Source organism: Scyliorhinus torazame, chromosome 7 (assembly GCF_047496885.1).
Source record: "Scyliorhinus torazame isolate Kashiwa2021f chromosome 7, sScyTor2.1, whole genome shotgun sequence".
Taxonomy (NCBI): Eukaryota; Metazoa; Chordata; class Chondrichthyes; order Carcharhiniformes; family Scyliorhinidae; genus Scyliorhinus; species Scyliorhinus torazame.
In genome coordinates this window covers 180932863-180941918 of record NC_092713.1, presented here as the reverse complement: position 1 = coordinate 180941918, position 9056 = coordinate 180932863, and the positions used below count along the sequence as shown (strand labels likewise).

The 9056-nt window shown below is 45.1% G+C and overlaps 1 long non-coding RNA gene across 1 annotated transcript in view; it reads right to left on the bottom strand.

The window, feature by feature from the left end:
- Positions 1–1633: 1633 nt before the first annotated feature.
- LOC140426732 (uncharacterized) overlaps positions 1634–9056 on the bottom strand; it is a 93965-nt gene continuing 86542 nt past the window's right edge. The window contains exon 3 of the long non-coding RNA XR_011948287.1: positions 1634–2177. This is a non-coding gene — a long non-coding RNA (uncharacterized lncRNA). The remainder of the gene's footprint in view (positions 2178–9056) is intronic.

Here is a 9056-nt window from a genome sequence, read left to right as displayed (position 1 = left end):
GAGGTCGGCCAGAAAGAGGCGGTCAATGAACTGATGTACACCACCCGACCCAGAGCTGCCACAAGCTGAAGCACAGAGTTGGGCAGAGCGGTGCAGAAGTCCCCACCCTTGGTGGCTGAAGGGAAATCGGACTGGGGGGGATTACCATAACCTCCTCAAGGACCACGGAGAATCCACTGTTGATTTCCCCATGGGACCCGTGGAGTACGAGCTTCTCGGTTAGGGGGCAGCGGGCACCCAGCTGGAGCTTTTTAAAGACTGCACATAAAAGCTGGCTCAAGTAGGGCCCACAGTTGTTGGTTGTCCCGACAAGGTCTGGATTGGGAGAGTTACTGCCGTGGCAGAGTATTGTACATGGTTCAATAAATCCTTGTTCCACTACCGCTGGCTTCCTCAAGCTGCTGAAGCAATCTTGTGTGTTTAAGTTTTCTCTTTGCTAATAAATGTTTTAATTCTGGGAGGAACGGTAGCACAGTAGTTAGCACTGTTGCTTCACAGAGCGAGGGACCTGGGTTTGATTCCCAGCTTGGGTCACTGTCTTTGTGGAGTCTGAACGTTCTCCCCTTGTCTGTGTGGGTTTTCTCCGGGTGCTCAGGTTTCCTCCCACAGCCCAAAGATGTGCAGGTTAGGTGGATTGGCCATGCTAAATTGCCCTCAGAGTCCAAAAAAGTTGGGTGGGGTTATTGGATTACGGGGATGGGGTGGAGGTGTGGGCTTAAGTAGGGTGCTCTTTCCAATGGCCGTTGCAGACTCGATGAGCCGATTGGCCTCCTTCTACACTGTAGATTCTATGAACTCTCAAGGACCACGTGGGATCACTATTCGATCTCCCTGTGAGAATCGTAGAGTACAAGTTCCCGTGGTAGTGGGTGGAGGCCCATCCAGCCGGGAGTTCAGATGGTCCCGGGCTAGGATATTTATGTTGTGTACCGCAGCAGTGGCTTTATCCTTTAATGTTAAAATAAACCTGTTCAGCAGTCTTCTTCATGTCCCCTGGATTATTAGAAATTCAATGTTTAAAATCTCCAAAATAGGTTTTGCAATTCTTGCTCCGGACTTCACACACATCACATACCTTAGAATAGAATCACAGAATCCCTACTGTGCAGAAGGAGGTGATTCAGCCCATCGATTTTGCCTTTGAAGTCAACCCTTTGAAAGAGCCATGTTCATTCTCTTGCCCTATCCCAATAACCGCTTAACCTCACCCAAACATCTTTGGACACTATGGTGTAATTTAGCATGGCCAATCCACCTAACCTGCACATCTTTGGACTGTGGGGGGAAACCAGAGCACCTGTAGAAAACTCATGCAGACACAGGGAGAATGTGCAAACTCCACAGTCACCCAAGAATCGAATCCAAGTCCCTGGCGCTATGAGGCAGCTGCGCTAACCACTGTGCACCCCAGAAGAGAGGCCTGAAAAACTCAGCAGAGATCTCAACTTGAGATACATGGGGGAAGCTGGCCATCATGAAATTTGGACAAAGGTGCTGGTCTGGAATTTGATAATCTCTAATGCAGTGATTTTCAAAGTGGGGGTTGCGGAATGGTGTTGTTGCTCTATTTATTTATCTCGGTGAACCACGAGCCTTTCCCTTATATCGATCAAATGACCACACAACCAGTTAGTTAGTTCAAAAGATGGTTTATTTGCATACACAAGAGTTATCTCAACATGCAAACACAATATCTACTATGAGTTAAACTACACCAATCAGCTACAATAACCTATACTTAACTTCAGGGAGAACGGCACTGTGCAAATGGATAAAGGTCTTTATCTGGATTTCACTTGGTGGTTCGAAGAAAGTGGCTCTGTCTCTGCTGGGCTCATCCGTCAGGTAGCGATCGTTGGTCTTGAACTTAGCTGACTGTTCCTGCTGCAATTGAATTAGGCAGAGGCCGGATCCAAGAGAGACAGAACACATGGCTGCGCTCTCTTTTATCCCCCTGGGATTTTGCGCTCTTTGGGGGCGATCCTTAACCGTGGACCCAATAGTTCGACAGGGCTCTGATCACTCTCTTCGATTTTGGCCAATAAATCGGCGGGGTGCCTTGGTAACTGGGTGGGTCCTTAGCAGTCATTGACCTTGGCAGTTGTGCTTTCTGAGCAAGGGGAGTGGCGCCGATCAGTCTGTGGCTGTACCGGTTGCTTCATTGGAGTTCTATTGTCCTGGGAAAATGAGCCATTAAAATGTAAACGAGTGGGGGTTTCGGTCAGGTCTGGTTACCTGTGTTTTAGATACACGTAGGCTGTGTATCTGTCTGAGTCCTGGGTTGGCCATAATTTCCATGGTCCTTTGCAGGTGGCCATCTTAGATGGCTACAATGTAGAATGGGTTCCCAAAAGGTCACCAGAAATGATCATTTTTGATGGCCAAAAAAGGTCACCAAAGATCGCCTGGCCATTTTTTCCGCTTTTTCTCTGGGCAAATTCTTACTGCAGTACTGTGTATGACCACATGAGGCTGATGTAGAAGCAGGGCCTTGGACTTCCTTGCCTTTCTGGAACACAATGTAATTGGGGCAGTTTGCAGCCAGTGATCTGTAAAATACTTCTTGTGTGGCATATCCTGCTACTGTAAGTGTCGGGATCTGTATCATTTCTTGAGTTCAGTGTGTCACGAACAAACCATGTATGCACTTTATCATTCTCTCAGTTAACCCAGGCGTACAACTTCCTCCACTGCTACAAGCCTCTAGATCCACTTCCGAATTATTGTCTCTCCACACAGGGCTCTTGTCTTTCAAGAATGGTTCTTTTTTTCATCAACTCCCTGCTGCTATCCACCCCCTCTTACCAGGTACTTATTCCCAAGTATCTGTCTCTGCCATGTGGCTACATAGAACATAGAACATAGAACAATACAGCGCAGTACAGGCCTTTCGGCCCACGATGTTGCACCGAAACAAAAGCCATCTAACCTACACTATGCCATTATCATCCATATGTTTATCCAATAAACTTCTAAATGCCCTCAATGTTGGCGAGTTCACTACTGTAGCAGGTAGGGCATTCCACGGCCTCACTACTCTTTGCGTAAAGAACCTACCTCTGACCTCTGTCCTATATCTATTACCCCTCAGTTTAAAGTTATGTCCCCTCGTGTCAGCCATATCCATCCGCGGGAGAAGGCTCTCACTGTCCACCCTATCCAACCCCCTGATCATTTTGTATGCCTCTATTAAGTCTCCTCTTAACCTTCTTCTCTCCAACGAAAACAACCTCAAGTCCATCAGCCTTTCCTCATAAGATTTTCCCTCCATACCAGGCAACATCCTGGTAAATCTCCTCTGCACCCTCTCCAAAGCCTCCACGTCCTTCCTATAATGCGGTGACCAGAACTGTACGCAATACTCCAAATGCGGCCGTACCAGAGTTCTGTACAGCTGCAACATGACCTCCCGACTCCGGAACTCAATCCCTCTACCAATAAAGGCCAACACTCTATAGGTCTTCTTCACAACCCTATCAACCTGGGTGGCAACTTTCAGGGATCTATGTACATGGACACCTAGATCCCTCTGCTCATCCACACTTTCAAGAACTTTACCATTAGCCAAATATTCCGCATTCCTGTTATTCCTTCCAAAGTGAATCACCTCACACTTCTCTACATTAAACTCCATTTGCCACCTCTCAGCCCAGCTCTGCAGCTTATCTATATCCCTCTGTAACCTGCTACATGCTTCCACACTATCGACAACACCACCGACTTTAGTATCGTCTGCAAATTTACTCACCCACCCTTCTGCTTCTTCCTCTAGGTCATTGATAAAAATGACAAACAGCAACGGCCCCAGAACAGATCCTTGTGGTACTCCACTTGTGACTGTACTCCATTCTGAACATTTCCCATCAACCACCACCCTCTGTCTTCTTTCAGCTAGCCAATTTCCGATCCACATCTCTAAATCACCCTCAATCCCCAGCCTCCGTATTTTCTGCAATAGCCGACCGTGGGGAACCTTATCAAACGCTTTGCTGAAATCCATATACACCACATCAACTGCTCTACCCTCGTCTACCTGTTCAGTCACCTTCTCAAAGAACTCAATAAGGTTTGTGAGGCATGACCTACCCTTCACAAAGCCATGCTGACTATCCCTGATCATATTATTCCTATCTAGATGATTATAAATCTTGTCTCTTATAATCCCCTCCAAGACTTTACCCACTACAGACGTGAGGCTCACCGGTCTATAGTTGCCGGGGTTGTCTCTGCTCCCCTTTTTGAACAAAGGACCACATTTGCTGTCCTCTGGCACTATTCCTGTAGCCAATGATGACATAAAAATCAAAGCCAAAGGTCCAGCAATCTCTTCCCTGGCCTCCCAGAGAATCCTAGGATAAATCCCATCAGGTTCCGGGGACTTATCTATTTTCAGCCTGTCCAGAATTGCCAACACCTCTTCCCTACGTACCTCAATGCCATCTATTCTATTAGCCTGGGGCTCAGCATTCTCTTCCACAACATTCTCTTTTTCCTGAGTGAATCCTGACGAAAAATATTCATTTAGTATCTCGCCTATCTCTTCAGACTCCACACACAATTTCCCATCCCTGTCCTTGACTGGTCCTACTCTTTCCCTAGTCATTTGCTTATTCCTGACATACCTATAGAAAGCTTTTGGGTTTTCCTTGATCCTTCCTGCCAAATACTTCTCATGTCCCCTCCTTGCTCGTCTTAGCTCTCTCTTTAGATCCTTCCTCGCTACCTTGTAACTATCCATCGCCCCAACCGAAACTTCACACTTCATCTTCACATAGGCCTTCTTCTTCCTCTTAACAAGAGATTCCACTTCCTTGGTAAACCACGGTTCCCTCGCTCGACGCCTTCCTCCCTGTCTGACCGGTACATACTTATCAAGAACACGCAGTAGCTGATCCTTGAACAAGCCCCACTTATCCAGTGTGCCCAACACTTGCAGCCTACTTCTCCACCTTATCCCCCCCAAGTCACGTCTAATGGCATCATAATTGCCCTTCCCCCAGCTATAACTCTTGCCCTGCGGTGTATACTTATCCCTTTCCATCATTAACGTAAACGTCACCGAATTGTGGTCACTGTCCCCAAAGTGCTCTCCTACCTCCAAATCCAACACCTGGCCTGGTTCATTACCCAAAACCAAATCCAACGTGGCCTCGCCTCTTGTTGGCCTGTCAACATATTGTTTCAGGAAACCCTCCTGCACACACTGTACAAAAAACGACCCATCTATTGTACTCGAACTATATCTTTTCCAGTCAATATTTGGAAAGTTAAAGTCTCCCATAATAACTACCCTGTTACTTTCGCTCATATCCAGAATCATCTTCGCCATCCTTTCCTCTACATCCCTAGAACTATTAGGAGGCCTATAAAAAACTCCCAACAGGGTGACCTCTCCTTTCCTGTTTCTAACTTCAGCCCATACTACCTCGGAAGAAGAGTCCCCATCTAGCATCCTCTCCGCCACCGTAATACTGCTCTTGACTAGCAGCGCCACACCTCCCCCTCTTTTGCCTCCTTCTCTGAGCTTACTAAAACACCTAAACCCCGGAACCTGCAACATCCATTCCTGTCCCTGCTCTATCCATGTCTCCGAAATGGCCACAACATCGAAGTCCCAGGTACCAACCCACGCTGCCAGTTCCCCTACCTTGTTTCGTATACTCCTGGCATTGAAGTAGACACACTTCAAACCACCTACCTGAACACTGGCCCCCTCCTGCGACGTCAAATCTGTGCTCCTGACCTCTATACTCTCATTCTCCCTTACCCTAAAACTACAATCCAGGTTCCCATGCCCCTGCTGCATTAGTTTAAACCCCCCCAAAGAGCACTAACAAATCTCCCCCCCAGGATATTTGTGCCCCTCAGGTTCAGATGTAGACCATCCTGTCTGTAGAGGTGCCACCTTCCCCAGAAAGAGCCCCAGTTATCCAAAAATCTGAATCCCTCCCGCCTGCACCATCCCTGTAGCCACGTGTTTAAATGCTCTCTCTCCTTATTCCTCATCTCACTATCACGTGGCACGGGCAACAACCCAGAGATAACAACTCTGTTTGTTCTAGTTCTGAGCTTCCATCCTAGCTCCCTGAAAGCCTGCCTGACATCCTTGTCCCCTTTCCTACCTATGTCGTTGGTGCCAATGTGGACCACGACTTGGGGCTGCTCCCCCTCCCCCCTAAGGACCCGGAAAACACGATCTGAGACATCACGTACCCTTGCACCTGGGAGGCAACATACCAAACGTGAGTCTCTCACGCTCCCACAAAATCTCCTATCTGTGCCCCTGACTATAGAGTCCCCAATTACTAATGCTCTGCTCCTCTTCCCCCTTCCCTTCTGAGCAACAGGGACAGACTCCGTGCCAGAGGCCCGTACCCCATGGCTTACCCCTGGTAAGTCGTCCCCCCCACAAGTATCCAAAGCGGTATACTTGTTTCTCAGGGGAACGACCGCAGGGGATCCCTGCACTGATTGCTTTTTCCCAGTCCCTCTTACAGTTACCCACCTATCTCCAATCTTTGGTGTAACTAATTCCCTGAAGCTGCTAGCTATGACCCCTTCTGCCTCCCGAATGATCCGAAGTTCTTCCAACTCCAGCTCCAGTTCCCTAACTCGGTCTTGGAGGAGCTGGAGATGGCAGCACTTCCTGCAGGTAAAATCATCAGGGACACTAACTGCATCCCTCACCTCAAACATCCTGCAGGAGGAACATTGCACTCCCTTCCCTGCCATTACTCTAACTTTCTACCAAGATCTGGCTAACAACTAAATTAAATTTTTTAATAAAAAATAATAATAATATAATAAAATATGGTACTTACCTCAGACCAATGGGTTTTATTATTAGGTTAGAGGAGTAGGGCGGGTGGGAGACACTACACGTGTAGTGTCTCGGGTTTCCTCTCCACCAGAATTTATTGGTGAGGGTCTTACCAGACGTCCGCAGGTCGACTTCCTGTTCCCGCCTAAACCACTAATTTAAAAAATGGACTCCATCAGCTGAATTGGTTCCTGTACTGCAAGGATATTTGCATCAACCTTTATCAGGACTTCAATTGTCCACCAAGAATGGCAATAGCTGGCAACTTAACTACACTCATGTGTACAGGAGCCAGTAAAATGTTGCAAGTGTATGGAATGGAACCTCTTTGCACATTTTGCATATTGGTCAGCTGAGCTGTGCCCAGCATGTTTTTTTAAGCATGTTTTCTGTCTGTTACCTGGGAAACGGTACTGACAGACACCCAGTGACATTCTGTCTGATTGTGTTTTTAGTTCAGCCGTTAGGGCTCTTTTTTCTGAAGTGAAAGTTTTAAGTTTAACTTCCTATCCGAGGTAATGTCAGGTTTTGAACGAGTGAACATGACATTGTTAAAACTGTAATATTGAGCCTGTTAATCTTTCCAGGGCTTGCACGCACTTATGCAAATGCTAACAATGGGTGTGAAGATATAAAATAATCCTGAGTTACACCCTGTAGCAAGGTGTCAGGGTAGAGCTGTCCTTTAAGGTGAAAGAGCAGCGCAAATTACAACTTTTACATTTAATAATACAGAAGTCCCAACAATGTGTGACAATTTTAAAAGTAACTATGGAGAATCTATTGCGAATCTGATGTGGGTCACAAGAGGCGACCATTCTGTAAAAATTGGTCACCAGAAAAACGTTTGAAAAACACTTCTCTAATGGGACAGACTGATTTTGTTCTGGATCCGAATCGAGATTTGAGAGGGAATGGCTTCACCAGTGTTTCTCTTTCTTATATTTAAAGAGGTGAGCATTAATAGGTCACTTTAAAAATATTTTACAATTAACTGCTGCACTTGCCAAAGGGCTTCATCACCTATTTGATGCTTGCATCAGAATAAAAATGATAAAGAGGTTTAAATTATGATGTAAATTGTGTCATTACATCTGCTTTTGTGTAAGTCTAAATACTTCACGAGAATGTAAATTTATTAAATTAATTTGATAAAGCTCACAGAAAAAGCAGGCTGTAAACAGGTTCAACCAACAACTGTATGGGAAAAGGTTTAAAGTTCTGTTGAAGGATTACTGTCAAAACAATGTTACTTGGATTTTTCTTTCAACAGCTGATCCATCTTTTTTATTTTAGAATCCTGTTTTAATTTTAGATCTCCACAATTAAAAGTCCCCTTGTCAAACAGTAGAGCCCTAAACTTCAATCGAATGGGATTCATATTTGTCCACATCTGCTTTTAATAGCATAACGGTGCTTGTTAATTAGTAGTCTGAACTGGGTCCAATGAATGCTTAACAAACATGAGCAGTCAAGAGGGTAACACAAATCTTTATGTTGGTACTTAACTACTCTTTGATATGTTCTATAAAGATGCATTACATGATGTTATATGACGGCTTAATATGATCAAATTAAAATAAATAGTTTAGGTGAGTGCTGCAACTAAAAAAAAAGAGGGTTTTATTGCAACACATTAAATGATCATAAAATAATAGTGAAGTATGTACTCACCACAACATTTATCGCCTATATTTCTGTTATATTTTCCTTTCCTCCAGTTCTTTTTGTAAATCAGATTTTTCTTTAATTGTGTGAATATTTGCTGTCTCTACCTTTCACAAAGATTGGTGCCTAGGATAGTGCCTCGGATTGTCAGAGGATACAACAGGATATAGATAGATTGGAGACTTGGGCACAGAAATGGCAGATGAAGTTTAATCCGGACAAATGCAAGGTGATGCATTTTGGAGGATCAAATCTAGGTATGAATTATACTATAAATGGCAGAACCATCAGGAGCATAGAAACACAGAGAGATCTGGGTGTGCAGGTCCACAGATCCTTAAAAGTGGTATCACAGGTGGAAATGGTGGTAAAGAAAACATATGGCATGCTTGCCTTCATAGGACGGGATATTGAGTATAAAAGCTCAAAAATTATGTTACAATTTTATAGAATTTTGGTTTGGCCACATTTGGAATACTACGTCTAATTCTGGTCATCACACTACCAGAAGGACATGGAGGCTTTGGAGAGAGTACAGAAAACGTTTATCAGGATGTGCCTGGTATGG